The 18,793-nt window shown below is 47.3% G+C and overlaps 1 protein-coding gene across 3 annotated transcripts in view; it reads right to left on the bottom strand.

Annotated features, from left to right (window-relative positions):
* Kcnj6 (potassium inwardly rectifying channel subfamily J member 6) overlaps window positions 1-18,012 on the bottom strand; it is a 250,871-nt gene extending 232,859 nt beyond the window's left edge. For all 3 annotated transcript variants that reach the window (XM_029470725.2, XM_021185320.3, XM_021185319.2), the window contains exon 1: window positions 17,499-18,012. The gene's annotated coding sequence lies outside the window, so the exon portion shown is untranslated. The remainder of the gene's footprint in view (window positions 1-17,498) is intronic.
* Window positions 18,013-18,793: the final 781 nt, after the last annotated feature.

Below are 18,793 nucleotides of genomic sequence, written 5' to 3' on the forward strand. Positions count from 1 at the left end.
AGATACTCGCCTCTGTGAATCTGATAGACTGCTAGGGTTCTATTAAAACCAAAGCGGGTATGCCTTGTCTGTTTCTTTCCTGCATGCATGCCAGGAGTTCATACACTTAATTTGCTGGACCTGTTGAAAAGATAAAACATGACCCAGAGAAGTAAACAACAGAAGCAAAGCCACGGACCATGAGTGTCTTCAAGGAAAGCTATAGGGACTGGAGTCTGAAAGTGCACCGCAGAGGAGCCGTGGTTGAAGGGTTTCCTCTGGGGTTGAGGCTGTTTTGTGGAAACCTGTTCAGCATGCTGTCAGCAGGCACTGTAAAAACAGTGTTTGGCATTGAGCACCAGAGGCCCCAGGGAAGATACACACACGTCAAAATGCCACCTTCAGAATAACTAGCCTTTGAGGATAATTGAATTATTCCTGGGTGTGGAGTTATAATGTCACATCCCTGCGTGATTATTGCTTCGTTTATGGCATTTTTTATATATAAAAGAATTACCTTCTCCAGAGAGGAGCTGGGCTAATAAGCATTGCTTATAAATATGCTCATTTTCAACCCCTTTCCCTCAGACTGTGATTTGAAATTCCAAGCAAATCACTGCTAGGGCTTGCAATGATTTATTTAGCAGTGTTTTGAGCCAAGCAAGATGTTAGATGAATTGAAAAGGCAGTGGTGGATGTGTAGATATGGCTATGGCAGGTCACTTGACCGCTGACCCTAAGCCAGTGAAGCGTTGTGGGAAGAAGCCAGGGGAAGACTCAGGTGACAGACAGGTCTGGCAGTAGACACCAGGAAGCCTCGTTGTCTCTCAGGTGGTTGTGTTTGCTTGTCTGAGATTCTGTCACCACACCCAGGGTTCTAATCAACTCTGTCCATCAGTGAATTGCAGAGGGAGGGAAGGGGTGTGCACGTGGTGGAGAGAGAGGAGCAGGATGGGAAAGAAGACAGACATGGCTGCAAGGAGCGTCAGCTCTAAGCTCTGGTGATGAAGAAGCGGTCTTCTGCGATGTTCCCCATGTACACAGTTCTCATTTCACCTGGCAGGGCCACGCACCTCAGCGTTTGTCACTGGACTGTGAGCCTCCTGAAGGCAGGGGCTGTGCACCGATCATTTCTTAGGCCTGCCTGTATCCCTTTATTATGATTTGGAACAACGGAGAAAGACAAAAGTCTGCCATGTAAGTCAATAAAATACCTGACTGGGTTATGTGCAGCCAAGGAAATGAGCCGAGTGAGTACGGAGGGCTGGAAGTATGTAGGAACAAGGTGCTGGCTATGCCCTCAGCTTGCATCCCACCTACTGGGCATGACAGGTTTGAGGCAGCTCTGTGGAGCATCAGTCAGGGTGCCAGCCACCGCTGGACCTTCGGAACTGGAGAGGAAGTGGGATGTCTTCGGAACAGAGTTGTGTTGTGTTGTCAAACCCCAGAAAGCACCAAGCACTCAGTGGCTTCCTGGTAATCATCTGTGTGGCTCCACCCTCTTTCTCATGGCTTCCTGGTACTGGAAGCATTGGCTGAGTTGGCACCTTGCCAACAAGTCAGCTGTGACAAATGTGGGCTGTTGTGGACTCGACCATGTGTGAGCTAAAACCGGGCTATGTCCTGCTTGGGTTCACCTGAGGTCAGTGCCAGATACAAAGGGAGGCCTATTGCCCTACATGACGTTTTCCATCCCCATGAGAAGGCCTGGGGTGGTCTGATGTGTAAGAGTTATAAATAGCCATGGTGGAGCTTGAAGCAGATGTCCAGATATTGGGAAAACCTCAGTGTCTGCCTCACAATGAAGTGTGTATGGTTATGTGAATGTATGTATGCTCGTGTGTGTGTGTGTGTGTGTGTGTGTGTGTGTGTGTGTGTGTGCATGAGTGCATGTCCATGCATGTATGTCTATTTTTCTGTTCCTTTCTCCTCCATGTATGGTGTGTTCATTTTTTGCTTGTGTCTCTTTCTCTTTCTGTATATGTGTGTTGGGGCTTGTGGTTGCGTTAGGAGAGAGCTGGGTTGGGTAAGGGAGTGTTTAAAATCAGCAGAACTATCCTGAGCTCAGAGCTGAAGTGGTCTGGTGTTCTTTGAAAAGCCCATAGTGGGAGCAGAACAACCCTTTGGTTTTCTGGTACCCTACTTCTTATTTCAAAAAAAAATGGCAGCAAACAGGCCTGGGCATGGGGGGATGGAAGTGAGGTGACTATTGCTGGTTTCTTTTTGGGGTTCAGTAGGTGTGTACTGAGCCCCTTCTCTGAGGTGAGAGCTGAAGCTAGCACTATTATCTACTTTTGATGACATGCTGTTTCTGCCCTCAGGAGCTGGGGGGTTGGAGGGAGGGCTGGGTGGGAGATGGAGTCTCTGGAAGAGGTGTAGTTTCTGCATGGAGAATATGAGGGAGATGTGATGATCTGGAGCCAGCCCAGATTTGGACAGCCGGGAGTGGGAAGTGTGTTCCTGATGCAGAAGAAGGCTGTAGAGGATGCATCCTTGGCATGTGACTCTGTGTGTGTGAGCTGCACAAACTGTGGACTCTCCATGAAGACCAAAGAGGAGTCTGTTTTTCATGGTCCCAGAGGCTGGGAAGTCCAAGAAGAAAGAAGCCACCTTCTCCCTGTATCTTCACATGGCCTTGGTGCATGCATAGAAAAACTCATACGGTTATGAATCTCACCATGAGGATCTACTTTTGTGAGTCCATCTGACTCCAGTAACCTCCCACTCACCCATACCCAATATTGGAGGTGAAGGGTTCAGAGTCTGAACTCTGAGAGGAGGGGTGTGCCCAGGCTGTAGGAGTCTGCATGTCATGGGCAGCTGAACCTGACTTGTCCCTGGAGATGAAAGCTATGACAAATGGAGAAGTTTGTACAGATCGCTCCTGGATCTTAGGAATGAATTTCTCACAAAGAGCAAAGCTTCCTTGGGAGGGGGGAGGGGCACCGTGCAACCTAGCACGGTGGCTTGGAAGCATCTGAGAGGGTGGAGAACTTCCTGTCAAGTGCATGCAGGTAAAAGAATTCAGGGAGACATCCCCAGGCTTGCTCCTCTAAGATGCTGTCTGGGTTCACTGTCTGGGGTGGTCTATCTGTGTGCACAGAAAGGCTTCTCTCTCCAGTTTCTAATGGTGTGGTCAGAATGGTGCTTTGGGTGGACAGATGAGCCTCCCAGTGTTCAGGATACACAGCACAGTCTAGTATCAGTCTCTGGGTAATAGAAGTGTCAGGGAAGGGGGCTGCTCTAGAAATGTTGAGTTGTCTGAACCCTGGGCACAGAAGGTGACAGAAGCTGTGTTACACAGATAGTAGAGAGTGGATTTACTGCCCCCCTGGTGACATTAGGTAGATCCAATGTCTCCCTCTGGTTTCTTCCAGGAAGCAGTAGCCTGAGACAAGCCCAGCTCCAAAAGACAAACTCCAGCTTCTTGTAGGTGAGATGCAGGTGGGGAAGGCTCACCTTAGAGACATGCCCAGAAATTCCAAGAAGACATTTCGCTGAAGATCGAAAACAATGCAAACAGCCTAGCTCTCAGAGGGCCTTCAGACTTTGAAAACTGCCATCCTCCACCAAAGAACCTGCGATGACTATTTTATGGTCACAAGGCCCTGGTATGTGCATATATTTAGAGGTCAAGGCACATACAGCAAGGACACAGGCAGCAGGCAGATCAAGGCTGCTTGTGGCCGAGCCCTGACCTCAGTTCCTTACCACCTGCCTCTCAGCTGCTTCTGTCCTTCCTCAGCTCTAGCTCTGCTTTACTGTTGGTCTTTGTTTTCACCTCTAACCTGCGGTGTACCACTGTAGCCCTCTGGAGAGGTTTCATTGCCTATTGCTGCTCCAAGTTGCCCTCCACCCATAGAGCCTCATGACTTTCTACACATCTAAAGTAAACCCCCAGCTCCACCAGAACTCAGACTTCCATGCTGTGGCTGCTCCCTCTCACCCTGTGCTGTCAGGATGTCTTCCTGGTCACACTCTTAGTGGGGCCAGGCACTGGGATGAGCCTGGGAGCCTGAGTCTTCAGGAGCACTGTGCTCAAACTGGGGGGGACACTGTTTTTCGCTTCTGTGACAGAATACCCGACAAAAACACCTTGCAGGAGGCAGGCCATTACTCTGGCTTACAGTTCAGAGAATACAGTCTGTCGTGCCAAGGAACCATGACAGCTGAAGTGACTGGGTCTGTGTGGTGGTTTCCGTTTCAGCGCACCCTGTTGGGACTGATTCAGCTTGTTGTCCTCAAGCCCTGCCTGTGCCTCCTTTATGACCTCCATGTTCTGCTACCACCGGGATCATGAATTGTACCAAGAACTATGCGTTTGGTGGGAAAAGAAGGTCACGCCTATAAAATGATCCAGTTTCAGCTAGAACAACAAAATACTGATACATTGACTGCTTATGCCGTTTCCTCCCCCCACTTCTCTCTCCAGCTTTCATGTCTTCTTCTCTCCCCTTTTCCCTCTGCATCCCTTCCTTAATTCCCTTCCTTCCCACTCCCATCCTCCATACATGCCTTCCCTTTTTAATTTTGTGTTTCTGAATTTCCACATTTCCTCATTGCACATAGCTGGCTTATCCTAGTTAACTTCAGCCATCAATTTTACACAGATTAGAGTCATCTGAGAAGGGATTCTCAACTGAGGCATTGCCTAGATCAGACCCACCTGAGGGCATTGTCTTCGTTATTAACTGATGCAAGATGGTTCAGCCCACAGTGGGTGGCAGCATTCCCTAAGCAAGTAGCCTTGAACTGCCTCAGATAGCTAGCCTAGCTAAGTGTGAGCCTGAGTACCAGCAAGCAGCACCCTCCCGTGGTTGCCACTGCACTTCTTTGGCTGTGAGTGAGTTCCTGGGTCAGAGGTAATGCTGTGTGATATATTTCCCAGGCTTCCCTCTCAGTGCCTGCTTGTGTTCTTGTCCCAAATTCCATCCGGCAGAGTATGAACTGGAAGAGTGAGCCACACACACCTTCCTCTAAGTTGCTTTGGTCATGGTGTTTGTCACAGTGACACAAGGAAGCACAGTGCAAAGATGACAAAAACCTAAAAAAAGAGCAACCGGCAAGAGTGTGCCTTTGCTGACCAAGCTGCATGAGCATAGACACCATAAACCTTGTGGGAAATGTCCTTGTTCTAGAGGGCTGCTCAAACATTGAAAGAGTAAAGACTGAGAGGGAAGCTACTTTCAGTGCAAGCTCAGAGAAAGTGGGTTAGTTTCTAAAAGTGAGGCCTCGCATAAATTCACTCCATCTCCATATCTGTGGGTTAGAAGATTCTAGGGTGGATCTGAAAAGAACCCTTTGGATATAAAGGTGCAAGTGTGAAGTGCTCCTTCCATCTCACACAGAACTCACAATGATTTTGAAAATGCATGTGTCTCCATCTGTCTATATACAGATGCCTGGGCATGCACACACACACACACACACACACACACACACACACACACGATGAGTCTCACTGGAAATCACTACGCTGACCTTAGCATTGCTGCGACCTGGTGGATGGCATTCTCTGACCCATGTAAATTCCTTGGGTTATCTTCCTAGCCTAGGATTAAGCTGAACTCTAACCCAGGATGTCAAATTCAGTCCTTAGGAAAGAAGCTCTCTAGATCCGAGGTCTTTCATGTGTCATGCAAGATGTCTGATGTGTTGCGGCCATACAACTATCCTGAAGCCTCATAGTTTCCTCTCGAAAGTTCTCTCAGTGTCTCTGTAAGTAACATATAGCACCAAAAAATAGTTTATGGTGACAAAATAACTGTAATGTGTAACGTTTCATATCCTCTTAGCAACGGAGGGCATGAAAAAGAACGTGGACTCGAGTTTTCCTATTCTGTCCCTATTTTGTAGCTGGAAAATGTGATACTGAAAGAGATTAGACCACATACCCGGCAGAGCTCTGGATCTGTCAAAGCTCTTCCTATGTGATGCATAACACTGTAGCCTCCAGTTTCTCAGGCCTCTTGAAGGGAGTATGATTATAGCCAACCGCATAGAGTCTTGGATTTTGAAAACTCATGTGTCTCCATCTCTCTATATACAGATGCCTGGGCATGCACACACACACACACACACACACACACTCACACTTACAGATGTTGAGGCCAAAGGTCAACCTCAGATGTCTCTCACTGGCATCTGATATTCATCAATTAGGCTGGCTGGCCAATAAGACCCTGGGATCTGCTCATTTCATCTCCCCAGTGCTGGAAATTCAAGCATTCGTTGTCATAGCTGGTTTTTATGTACATACTGGGATCATTCAGTCTTCAATCTTTCTGTGACAAGCATTTTACCAACTAAGTTAGTAAAGCAACCCCGAAGGACCGTACCAACACAGTACCGCCAGAAACTGACGACCTGGACTTTTCTAGCTTCTGCACACCTCAGAGAAGAAAACATCATCCACTGTTCCACTTGATACACTAGGTTATTCCCATTCCTCTTCGGAACTAGTGTTTACACTGGTGTGAGCTACACCATGTCACAAGACTCACGCTCCATCCCAAACATGCCCCTGCCCCAGACTTCCATCTACAGTACCCAGAAATGTTGACTTCACAGAAGTCTTAGCTGAAGTGTCAACAATTTGCCTACATGGAAATGGAGTCTGTCTTCGTCTTCTAAAGAACACGATGCTGACTACTCTCTAGTAGCTCTGTTAAAGCTCTAACACCTCAGGCAAAAGAGACTTAATAGATACAGCTACATAAACCCCTAATTTATCTAGCTGGTTTCTCTGAGATACCAGTAAATTGGGATACCTTTCCCCCATTTTTACCCTTTGCACGGTGTTGTGACCTCTGAACCCAGCCTCTGTGGGTCATTTAAATGAGATATGTCCACCTTCATCTGTCTCGGGTGCATGAACACTTGGTTCCCAGTTTGGTGCTTTTGGGGAGGTTGTAGAACTCTTGGGAGGCGGAGCCTTGCTGGAGGAAGTGATTTATCGGGGCGTTGATGGTTTATAACCTTTTATTATTTCCAGTTCGCTAAAGATGTGTTCTCTCAGCTTCCTTGTCTGGTCCCCTGCTGCCATGCCTCCCTCACCATTACAGACTCCCCGTGAAACCTGAATGGCAAATGAAATCTTTCTCCCATAAGCTGCTTCTGGTCATGGGGTTTTATCCCAGCAACAAGGAGTAACAAATACACCTGTCCTGCCATTCTATAACCCACTGTCATCAGGATTAACTAATTTCCCTTTGTAACTGGCTATGTATGTTCCCCGCAGTGCACGAGGAAGGACACGTCCCTAAAGACATGCTCGCCAGTGCTGCCAGCCAGTGACTGTGGCTCTGAGACCATGATGCGGCAGCTCTGGAGCCTCCTTCCCAGCAGGGTTGTTTATCCCTGGAACCAGCACTCTGCACCTGGACGCTGGCCATGCGTGGTTCCTCTTGCTCACGGGGCACAGTGCGGGAGCTTTCCTTGGACAGGATCCATCATCCGCTGGCTCCCTGAGCTTATGAGTGATCATCTGCTTTCAGCACTGCTGATGGCATGGAACCTGGACCATTTTTCTGTTGCTAGTTTACTGCTCTGGGCATGCTTAGGTATCTCTCCTTTTTCATCTATCTCTGAGCTGTTTCCTAAACCTAATACCTCTTCTCAAGCCTGCCTCACTCGTGGCTGCCAGATAAAAATCCTCTGTGTATTGCCTGGGTTGCTCCTGACTAAAGAAGTCACTTCTCAAAGGCCTGCACACATGAGTCTGATAGGACTATGTGGCTTTGGCTTCTCCCTGAGTGGTAGACAATGGCCCTGATTGTATATATCATAGCCCCCCTGTCTCTCTCTCTCTCTCTCTCTCTCTCTCTCTCTCTCTCTCTCCACACACACACACACACACACACACACACACATACCCCGCTGAAGATGAAATCAGGCTCTTGTATGTGCTGGGCAAGTGATCTATTACAAGGCCCTGCTTTGACTTATTCATAGTGATTTGATTCACTAATCCCTGAAGCTAAGATGATATATTATGTTGCTATTTGAAAGATGAGTTCTGGAACTATGAAGATGTTAGGAGACGCTGTAAGTTAAAATACATGTTTCGTGATTATAATCTCTCCTTACTTCCCTGTAGGAGTGTCTGTCCTGATAAGGCCCCTATTCATTTTCCTTAATGTGCTACACTCTTCTTACTTGTCGATATTGCCTTTAATTTAAAAAGTAATTTTCCAAGAGTAAAGATAACCTGGGTGGATTAATTCTCGGAGATTCGTGGTTAACATAGCAAAGGCAGAGGAGTCTTGCTTCATCATAATCTGCAGACTGGAAGGATCAGGCAGTTAGATCTACTGGGCTGAAACCTCCCACTCCTCCAGGTAGTGAACTCAGAGGAGCCCCACCCACAGCGGTGGCAGGCAAGTCCCTGTTCCATCCTTAGTGTGTCTTTGCTGGCTCCTCAGTGAGCAACGCTTGGAGTCTTCACTGTGGAACGAGGCTGTGAGGGGCAGCCTGGCTCAGACTCCCTCATTCTGGAAGATTGTAGGAAAGGCTTAGTGAATAGCTCAAACTTCAGTGAGCATCAAGATCCCCAGAGGGGTGTGCAGATGGCTGGCCCCGTACTGGAGCTTCAGATCGCCGTGTTGGGGTTAGCTGGGGACTTTGCATGGGAAGCCAGCTCTCTAGTGACTCTCTGGTGTGTTGGGGCATAATTACTGAAGAGAAGTGACTTCTCTCATGTGGGTACTTCTCTCTGCCCACAGAGACACATCTGTGATGATTCAGGAAAGCCTGAGAAGCATGGGCTCCTGGTCAAACCCACCATGAATGCTGAAAAGAGTAGGGACCTCCCCAAGCACAGACTTCACAGTGAAGGAGTCTTCCTTCCAGTTATGTACAATTCAACAAAAGTTCCTTCTTTATCTCCCTCTTCTGGTCTTCTCTGTCTAGATCCTACACCACTCCAGGCCTGGCCACTCCGGGAGAGATGACAAAAGGTTTAAGACACCAAGTACGTGAGACTTTCTTTGACTCTTTGGTGACTCTTGACTCTTATTCACTCATGAGAACTTCAAGAAAGAGCCACAGGCTGCTGGGGAGATGGTTCAGAGGCTAAGAGCATGCACTGCCTGCCCAGAAGCCCTGGGTTCAGTTTTCAGAAGCTACAATAGGCAGCTCACAACTGCCTGTAACTCAGGCTGCAGGGGATCTGATGCCCTCTTCTGACCTCCATGGGAACCTGCATTCACATGTGCACGCACATAAATTTAAAAATTAAAAACAAAAAGAAAAAGAAAGCAAACTGAAGGGTGTGCCCTTCTTTGCCACCATGGACACTGAATTCTTTGCCTTATTGGAGCAGGTCCTGCAGAGTTCCCCCTACATGGTGGGAAGCCAAGAGGTAGGACCTAAAGGAGAAATTTGCTGAGGAAGCCTTTGTCTTCAGCGACTGATGCCATGATTACTATTCTGTCATTCCCCTCTGTGCTCTTGTCCTTGTGCCTGTCTGTCTCTGCCTTCATGGTGGAGTGAGGCAAGGTGAAGGCCCTCTTAAGTGCTTCTGCTGTGCCTTTGGTTGGTGTTTAACCACCACAACAGAAACCTACAAGGGCTTGCAGTCATCTGAATGCACATCCCACCCTCATACACAACTCCACTGCCACCCAACTCTCTCTCTCTCTCTCTCTCTCACACACACACACTCACATACACACACACATGCAAATAGATAAAACATACATCTACAAGGAGATACTATTTATTTTGGGACAGTAAGATATTTAGAGTGGCCGAGAAGTGATCTTTAACTCAGTTCTTCATGGAAGGCATGTAGCCATGGCATTTACTTTGTCACACTGGATCCTGTATGGATGGACTGTGGCTTTTTACCCTTTCATGTGTAGTATGTGAATATATGGGTATGTATGTGGATGCATATGTATGTGTGTTTGTATGATTGTTCAAGTATGTATGCATGTGCACATGTGTATGTGTGTATGCATGTCCACATGTATGTGTATGTGCATGTCCACATGTATGTGTGCATACGTGTGTATGTGTGCATGTGCACATGTCCAGATATGTGTGTATGAGTCAGAGGTTGAAATCTTGAATCTTTATTGATTGCTGTTTATCTTATTCATTGTACTAGGGTCTCTCAATTGAACCCAGAGCTCAGCAGTATGTCTAGTCTAATTAGCCAGCTAGCTCCAGGGAACTACTCTCTCTGCCTTTGGAGTACGGTAAGTACAGGTAAGCTGTCACACATGCTGGTTCTCACACTGAGCCATCTCCCCATCCCTTGTCTGTCACTCTGACACAAGAGTTTGGGGAGGAGAAACTATGTGAGAGAGATGGAAACATCGCAGTCACCATCTTGATTCTTCCAGCTCTGCCTTTCAGCCTTCTCCATGTGTCCTGGCACTTCTCCCTCCCTTGTTCTCCCTCAGCACTGACTCCACTCCTTGCCTCAGCACTAACCCCACCCTGTGCTTCTATGGGGAAGGTGGAGAACTCAATCCCTAAGGGTACCTGCTCTCCTGGAGGCAGACAGGCAGAGGCTCTGAAATATCCTTTATAAAGTGAATGATTTGTTTCCAGGAGAACATGGACTATTGTTAGGCAGGCTCGACCCAAGCTCACAGCAAGTGTCTAACCTATAGACAGCTATGTGATACCAAACAAGCTCACAGCAAGTGTCTAACCTATAGACAGCTATGTGATACCAAACAAAACGCAAATTGCTAGTCAACAGTGAGCACCCAGTGCGGGGAGACAGCATCTAATTCTCCAGCATGCTCAGACACAGTGTGGGTGTAATTGTCAGGATTAGAAAGCCACTCCTGAGCAAGGGCTGTGAAGTGGGCTCTGCTTTGCCTCTACTCTGGCAATTCAGCAAGCAGAAGTCAAATCATATGAATTTGCACCTCTTTTGTTAAGCATCATCTACACCCACTCTAGAAGTCAAGAGATCCCAACGAGTTTATTTTAAATAATACATTCACCCAAGAATGGCTTAAGGGTGCCACCAACTTCTAACCCACACCCCACACAACTTTTGTATGGTTGGGATATCTCATCTACCCCTCTTTTTTTATTCCTAACTCATATTAGCTATATCATACATCTATAATGGTATATATGCTGAAATCTCCCACGTGCGGTCTGTAGACATTTGTCCTGGGCAGGGTTGAGCTCTGATTGTTAGGTCTCCCTGAAGTTAGGTGTGGCTTTAAAAGACAAGTGGAAACAAGGACCTTTCCTCACTCTTGTTTGCTAGCTGGTATTCACACTTGGGAGGACATGGAACTCGTGCTTTAAAGTAATAGTGTTCATTCGTCTGGGTCTCCAGGTAGCATCAGCAAAGCCCGAGTACAGGAGTGAGAAAAACCTTCTATTTGGTTAAATTGCTTCACTTGGGGATTTTCTGTTGTAGCAGTTATCCAATGATAGTGGTCCCTTTCCTCTATGGGAGGCCTAATACGAGATACCTGGTAAGTACCTCAGATCACAGTATCAAATGTTGTATATGCTTTGTTGTTTACACGCACACGAACAATAACATTTTCTTTATACATTATTGAGAAATTAACAATAATAGCATGATGAATAAAACAGAGCAACACACTCTAGCAGAACTTGTGTGGATGCATGCTGTCCTGAAAGGCCCAAGACAAATGTTAGTATCCAGACCAGAGTAGAAAGCCTTTGGCTAAGGACTGTGGCTGCAACACAACACTCAGCCTCACTGAGGACAAAGACCCAGCAGTGCCTGCAACTTATAATATGCTTCTGGCTTGCTGGGTGTTGCTCAGAGCTATGCACTGTAGGCTGGTCCCTCTGACATCCCTGTGTGTGCACTGTAGGCTGGTCCCACTGACATCCCTGTGTGTGTACTGTAGGCTGGTCCCGCTGATATCCCTGTGTGTGCACTGTAGGCTGGTCCCTCTGACATCCCTGTGTGTGCACTGTAGGCTGGTCCCACTGACATCCCTGTGTGTGTACTGTAGGCTGGTCCCGCTGATATCCCTGTGTGTGCACTGTAGGCTGCTCCTGCTGACATCCCTGTGTGTGCACTGTAGGCTGGTCCCACTGACATCCCTGTGTGTGTACTGTAGGCTGGTCCTCCTGACATCCTGTGGAGCTACTGGTTTCATTATTTTCATTGAATAGATTGGAAAGCTAAGGCACAAAGTTGCTGCAGCTAGTATAACAGATTATTTCATTGTCTCTAGTTATCCACCTGCTATGCTGTTTTCCTCTTTACATCTTATTTTAGACGGGGTCTCATCATGTTCCAGACCAAACTGGTCCTTCAGCTTGGATCTCTGAATGAAGAAGACACAGGGGCAGAGCCTTGCTAGCCAGCAAGGGAGGCTCAAGGGAGTAGTGAGCCTTTGTTTTACAGCTGCTGTGACTCCACTGAACCCAGAGAGAAGAGACTAATACACTTAGACCTCTATCTAAATACGTTTATGAGACTCCAGAGCCAGGGCTCTTAACCAAGGAACAAATCATCTGTCAAGCAAGCTGCAGCACACATACAGGAATTCCTGCTGAATGACACGAAAAAAAATGCAAACAAACAAACAAACAAGCAAACAAACAAACAAGCCAGTTCTCATGTTGCACAGGGAAAAAAATAGATGCCTGTAAGTTTAAAGAGAATAGAACCAAGATTTAACCTAAACCTGTGGATGTGTTTCCTGCATGGTGCCTAACTGCTCTCAGGCTCCACTCAGCAGCCACTGGATGGGGATCTTTTCACTCACATATGCCCCTGCCAGTTCTTTTGTTAAGATCTGACACCAGAAATGATATCTCTGTGGCTAAGGATTGGACCCTGTGGGGGAGGAGACTTAGCTAAAATTTATTCAGTAGACGTATCATCATTTTATAGTTTGTGGTCCCGGATCAAAGCTGAGTAGCAGAGAGAAAAGGGTTAAGGACCTCTGCCCAACCTGGATGCATCTGCATAGAGGTGAATCAAATCAAACCATGTGGATAAAACTCAGCATTCACTTTCCGTACTGCAATTAGTAAAGTTGGTAGGTAGTCTTCCTGAATTTTTAACAGTGTACCAATTCAAATGGCTATTTAAATACTGATCACTGAGTAAAGTAATTCTCTGGAGGTTTAAATAACTATATATTAATAAGCAGATGCATATAATTGGTTTGGGGTGTGACTGGATGGAGACTATAGATTAGGACACATTTAAAGATATGAAAGGCATGTAATGTTGCCATTAATTAATACTGCTGAATGATATCAATCAGGTGCATATTTTAGGCAGTGTAAGGATAAACCTTGAATCCCATTAGCCTATTAAGTGCGATCTCCATGACTCCTTCTGTAATGGATCTTAGTTATTTCTAGAAGCAACTGTTTGCCATTATTCAAAATATATTTTATCCCAAATGGCTGTGTGCTGTTTTGCTAGATTCTCAAATACTTCAAGTGCCTCGAATGGAAATGACAGCTAGCATGGAGCTCCTAAGGCTTTGGAAGCATTCTGATACGTTCTCAGCGTAGCAGCCAATTCCCACTTTCCTGTTAATACAAATTTCATAGTTTGGTAAAACTCTAGGATGAATTAATTCTCTTCTGGCACTTACGTGACAATTATTACAAACCGAGGAGATCACAGGTACCATCTCATTACGTTCTAAATCTGAATTAATTACATTTAAACATCCAGTTCCACCAGGCGTAAAGTTCTCATACAAACTATCACAAATGTGATTTAGAAAGAATGATCCTTCGGAGGAAAACAAAACCTGCCTCTCTCTGCTCTCCTTCCCCTACTCCTCCTCGCCTCTTCCTTGGCCTGCTCTCCTTTCCAGCCCACATGTTACTTCTGTTTTATTTGAGCGAGGGTGAGGTTTTGTTCTGATCTGTCTTAGGCTCTTAGGCCGAGCTTCCCTTTGTGCTGGTTCCCATCAGCACTGAACCCTGGAAGGCAGACTCCTTTTCTATTTGTAAACATCGGGGGATGATGCTAAGGTTCGATTAGGGTTTATTCACATGTTTTAATAGCCAATGGGCCTTCCTCCTGTTTATTCTAAAGCTGCTTTTCCATTTATAAACACTCTGTAAATTAGAAAGAGTTTGTAAGAGGGAGAGAGGGAGAGAGGGAGAGAGGGAAAGGACACCATGTTTGCTTAGCTCAGAGGAAACCATCTATATGAGTCCTACAGACACAGTAAAGACCTGGGCCATAGGCACTGATGTGCTGCTTGCTGATGTCTCGGAGATACGAAACTAAGGCGTCTGTGTAATTTTTGAAAAATGAGAATCAGAACTGCGTACAGGGACAGATCTTACGGAGTTGCTCTCCTTAACTCATCTTAGTGCAATAGGTAAACCGTTGATCTTGAGTGTGCTGTCGACCCCAGAAAGACACAATGGCACTTTACTCAGTGATAAACCACCAGGAAGGAAGCAAGTCGTAGTTTGGAAAATTAGGACCTAATCTATAAGCATGGAATCCGCTGTGACTAAAGGCTATTAGGTGAGAAATCAATTGATTACCACATAGAATCCACTGGAACTAAAGATAGAGCAGTTTCCTATTCTTGCTTCTAGATAGCCTTCTCTTCTAAAGTTTGTGAGAGAATCTGAACTTTAAATCCCACAGACAGGCCACTTTATCCAACAGCCTCTGCTGCTGCATGCCTCTAATCTCCACTTTCCTTCTGTTGGTAACAGCAGATGGATCAAAGCCAGAGTACAGCTTGTTTAAGTCCCAAAATATTCTACACATCACTTCTATTTCAGATAGCAAGCTGTATAAATTAAAACATGGACAAACTTGTCAACAGCCATCAGGATTCGAAATTCAAAAGCCAGTATAATCCCTCACCCCCTTCCCCGTGTTCAGAACACACAGCTCTACCTTCACCAGCTAGAGACGAGTTAAAAATCTAACAGCTATATACATATTGCTTTAACCACATCCCAAACACTCTGCATGCATGCTCTTTAGGAAACATCAACATGGACACTGTGTTGGAAAGCCCAGTTTTATACCACGTTGCAAGTCAGTACCAACTTAAGATCTCACACACAGATGTGTCCTCAGGAGAGGGTGCTGCTGACATTCGACTCCCTAAACCTTGTTGATTCCATACTAATTGAAACCTGCACCCACTGCATCCAGATGCCACCACTCAAGGCTTTTTACTTGACATGCAGTAGCTGGCACTGTGTTTAATCAGCTAAAACTGACGGGAGCCACGGCCTATGAAGGAAAAAAAAGCAAAGCAAACCAATGTCTAGCAAGGTAAGGTGGAGTGGATCCTGGTACTCACCTGAATCAACGTCCAGATGAACTTGAATGCTAAGACTCCCCCAGCATAGGTTCTCCTTTGTTTATATTACTGGGAAAGATTCCTCCCCCCTCACTGTGTCTGCAATTGTGGAAACCAGTTACCTTGCTCATAAGCTGACTAGAGGAGCTCACTGCCGACTTCTGCCTCCCTAACTCTTGCTCCTCATGGTGCTGAGGACCCAGCCAAGTCTGGATGAAAGGCAAACTGTTTCTCTACTCTCTTGGATCTTGGGACCCTAGGCAGGAGTTGGTTGGCTGGTCTCTTACTGGTCAGGATGCTATCATGGCACTTTCCCAAAATCTACGTCCAAAAGAAAGTTACAGAAGGGTGTGAGAGAGGCAGGAGCCTGTGAACGTTTTCTGTGAGTCAGATACTTGGTTCAAATTCAACTGTTTTCCTCGGGATCTGATCTCACTCGAGCACACGTGTGTGTGTGTGTGTGTGTGTGTGTGTGTGTGTGTGTGTGTCACACACGCGCTTGTGCGTGCGTGTTTCCTTTCCCTGAGGAGGGATATTTTCTGTGTTCTCAGGTCAGCTTTGATCTTTTGCAGTTTCAGTGTTTATTTTGAGCAGTTACTCTGATGCACCATCATGCATGAAATGGTTGATTTGCTAACTCCTGTGTGCCACATAATTCCATGGATAATCTGACACCCGAATTCAGCACGAACAGGGAATTTGATAGATAGAGATTGCCTTCCCAAGACCAGGAGATCTAGAGCTTGTTAGGGGCAGCCATCCTACCAGGGACATGAACCCTCTGCACCTTGCTCTGGCCTTGGTGCTGAAACCAGAACCTGATCAGAATGGCATCTACGGAAACTTTGCCATGTTGGAGAGCCTGGCAGGATCTAAGTGCCCTCTCGTGGATCACTCTTGGGGAGCTGGACCCAGCTGAATACCCTAGGATACCCTTAGGGCACACGGTGGGCATATCTTTGCCTGGAGCCAAGAAAGTTTTGTCCAACGGTTTTTCCTGTCGCTGGAGCGACATGTCTCCTCCCACCTGGGTCGCCATGGAGACTCAGCGCCTTCCTTCTCCAGGCAAAATGGGCGAAGCTTAGTTAGCTCAGCCCTGATTGTAGCAAGCCCACTTTCTCGGACATTGTCCTTCTCCATTTTTTTTTTTTTCAGCAAAAGAAAGCTAGCCAGGGCATTAGTGCTTGAACGGAAGTGCATAGCACTCGGTACCTGAGAGCTCTCCAGGACCTGGAGACTTTGGAGAGAGCAGTTGGGAGCACCCTGAAGCTATAATGAATTGCCAACTCCCAGACACTGGAGGGTTCCCTCCTCTCAGTCCTCCCCTTTTGGGGGAAGTAGAGGTGAAGAAGGGGTTGTTTGGAAAATTCTGTTATTCCCTTTTCAATAAGCTCAGATTGTTTCTGTGATATTTTCTATGTAGATCTGTTCCCCCTCTAATATTCTCTCCATATTGAACCCTGTATATATACCTGTGGATCCACCCAGGGCTTATTAGGCGTGGGGAAAAAAATACCATTTCAGTTAAAAACTAACCCAAGCTTAACGTCTTGATACAAATGAACACATATCCAGGAGAGAAGCTAAGTCAGCAGACTCATCTAGCCCCTAAATGCCATAAACACTTTGTGTGACCCTGGTGTTCCCTGCTTTCAGTTAGTTTACTTAGTCCTTGTCTTCCATCAGCACGGCACATCTCGGATTTACTGATGAAGACTATGAGAAGTCCTCCCCTGTCTCAGGTTCATTTCGCCCTTCCGCTCACTTTTCCTCCTTCGCATCCTCTCCTCTTTATGCCCAAACAGAACAAGGCTACCGCTTTCCACCAAGACAATGGGCTTTTCCTAACTCTCCCTGCCTACCCCGCCAGCCGCCCCTGCCTGCGGGATCATCTGTATGTTTGATCTTCACTAGAGGTGCTGGAGCAAGGTCCACAGTAACTGACCCATTCTCTCGCGCCCAGGGCAGGCAGACCCCTCCTCCCGCCACCCACCCAGGCGAGTTTTTAAGCTGCTAATGAAAACCCTATGAGACACATTTCCTTTTGGTTATGTAACCAAAGGCAGCTTTTCCTGCCTCTGGTGGACTTCAGCATCATGTCTCCGCTGAGTAGGGAATGCAAGCAGCCACAGTGGGGCTGGGGACCTGGGAGCCAGGACCCGAAGGCTCGAGGATCCTAGGACACGGAACATCTGTCTGGGATCCATGCCAGCTCCTCGTCTTCAGTAACTCAAACGCACTGCTTACCTTGTAGTGGACAGGGTAGGTTCACTCCATCCTGATCGCCTCTCTCGGAACGGAGCAAGATTCAATAATTCACTCCACGGTGGATGGCGAGGGAAGAAAATACAAGAAGAGGAGGAAACAGACCAACTGGAAGCAGATGGTCCAATTTCACATCAGCCCCGGCAGGCTTTCCGGAGACTCCATTCTGCTGCTAGCGGTTGGGTCCGGCTCCTGCTCCAGCTCCGACTCGCCGGTTCCCGCGGATCCCCACCCTCGGCCCGCCCAACCTCTCCAGCCAGGTGCTGCCGTCTGGTGACTGGCTCCCTCTGGCTGGAGGGCTGGGCGCTGGGGCCACCGCGGGGCAGAGGAGTGCGCGTGTGGGCAGGGACGGAGGAGGAAGCCCGGCTGCGAGGAAACTGGGGGACAGCCTTGAGTGGCAGAGGGAATAAATCCTCGTTTAGGAGCAAAGTGATAGACCTTGCAGGGAGACGTCATGAAAGCCGCAGATTCAACGAATGCTACTCGGTTCCAGCCCCACGGGCTGAGCCGCGCTGTCAGCGCACGAAGCGACGCGTCTCTGGATAAAAGCGGGCGCAGCGCCGCGTGCTGGAGAACCAAGGCGACACAGTGATCAGCTTCGCGGCAAGGCGGAAGAGATGGAGCCGGACCCTAGCTGCCCACCCTTCGCCCAGCCTCTTGTTCATTGTAACCTGCAGTGGACTCGGGCACAGAAACAGGGGAGCGCCACAGAGAAATAGGGGATTCTAGTGCTGGGGCGTGAGAAGTCTTTGGATCTTAGATGCACAGGAACCCTCCATTCCCTCATGTCACTTAAGTCTTAAACTTGAGGATCAGTTTATGCCTACTTGTTATAGCTTCTCTTTTAGCTTTGACAAAAATTGAAGAGTGGGGTTTCTTCACTGCCATCCATTGGGCTGAAATAGATCACACGTGGCCAGCACAGCTGAGAGAGGCCTTTGCCAGCAAGATGGGCCTGAGGGCGGGGGTGAGGGGGGTGGGGGGCTGCAGCCCAAGACTTTGCTCACACAGATCTAAGACCAAGTCTGTGCTGTGCTTTCTCTATGCTATCCACCACTCCAGGGACCGAGTGCCAGGTCCTGCCCCCACCCGTACTTTGGTTAAGCTTTTCTGAGCAGGTGAGCTTTCTGAGTATAATCTCAATTGCCTGTAAACACATACACCCCTCGGACAGCCACCTAGTTTGGATTTAACCTGCTTTTGCATGATTCTTTCAGGGGGCATCCTACAGTAATCCCCATTACAACCTGACTTTCTTTTGTGGTCATTTTGCAAGC

The sequence above is a fragment of the Mus caroli genome, unplaced genomic scaffold (assembly GCF_978045245.1).
Source record: "Mus caroli unplaced genomic scaffold, Mus_caroli_1 scaffold_17, whole genome shotgun sequence".
Classification (NCBI taxonomy): domain Eukaryota; kingdom Metazoa; phylum Chordata; class Mammalia; order Rodentia; family Muridae; genus Mus; species Mus caroli.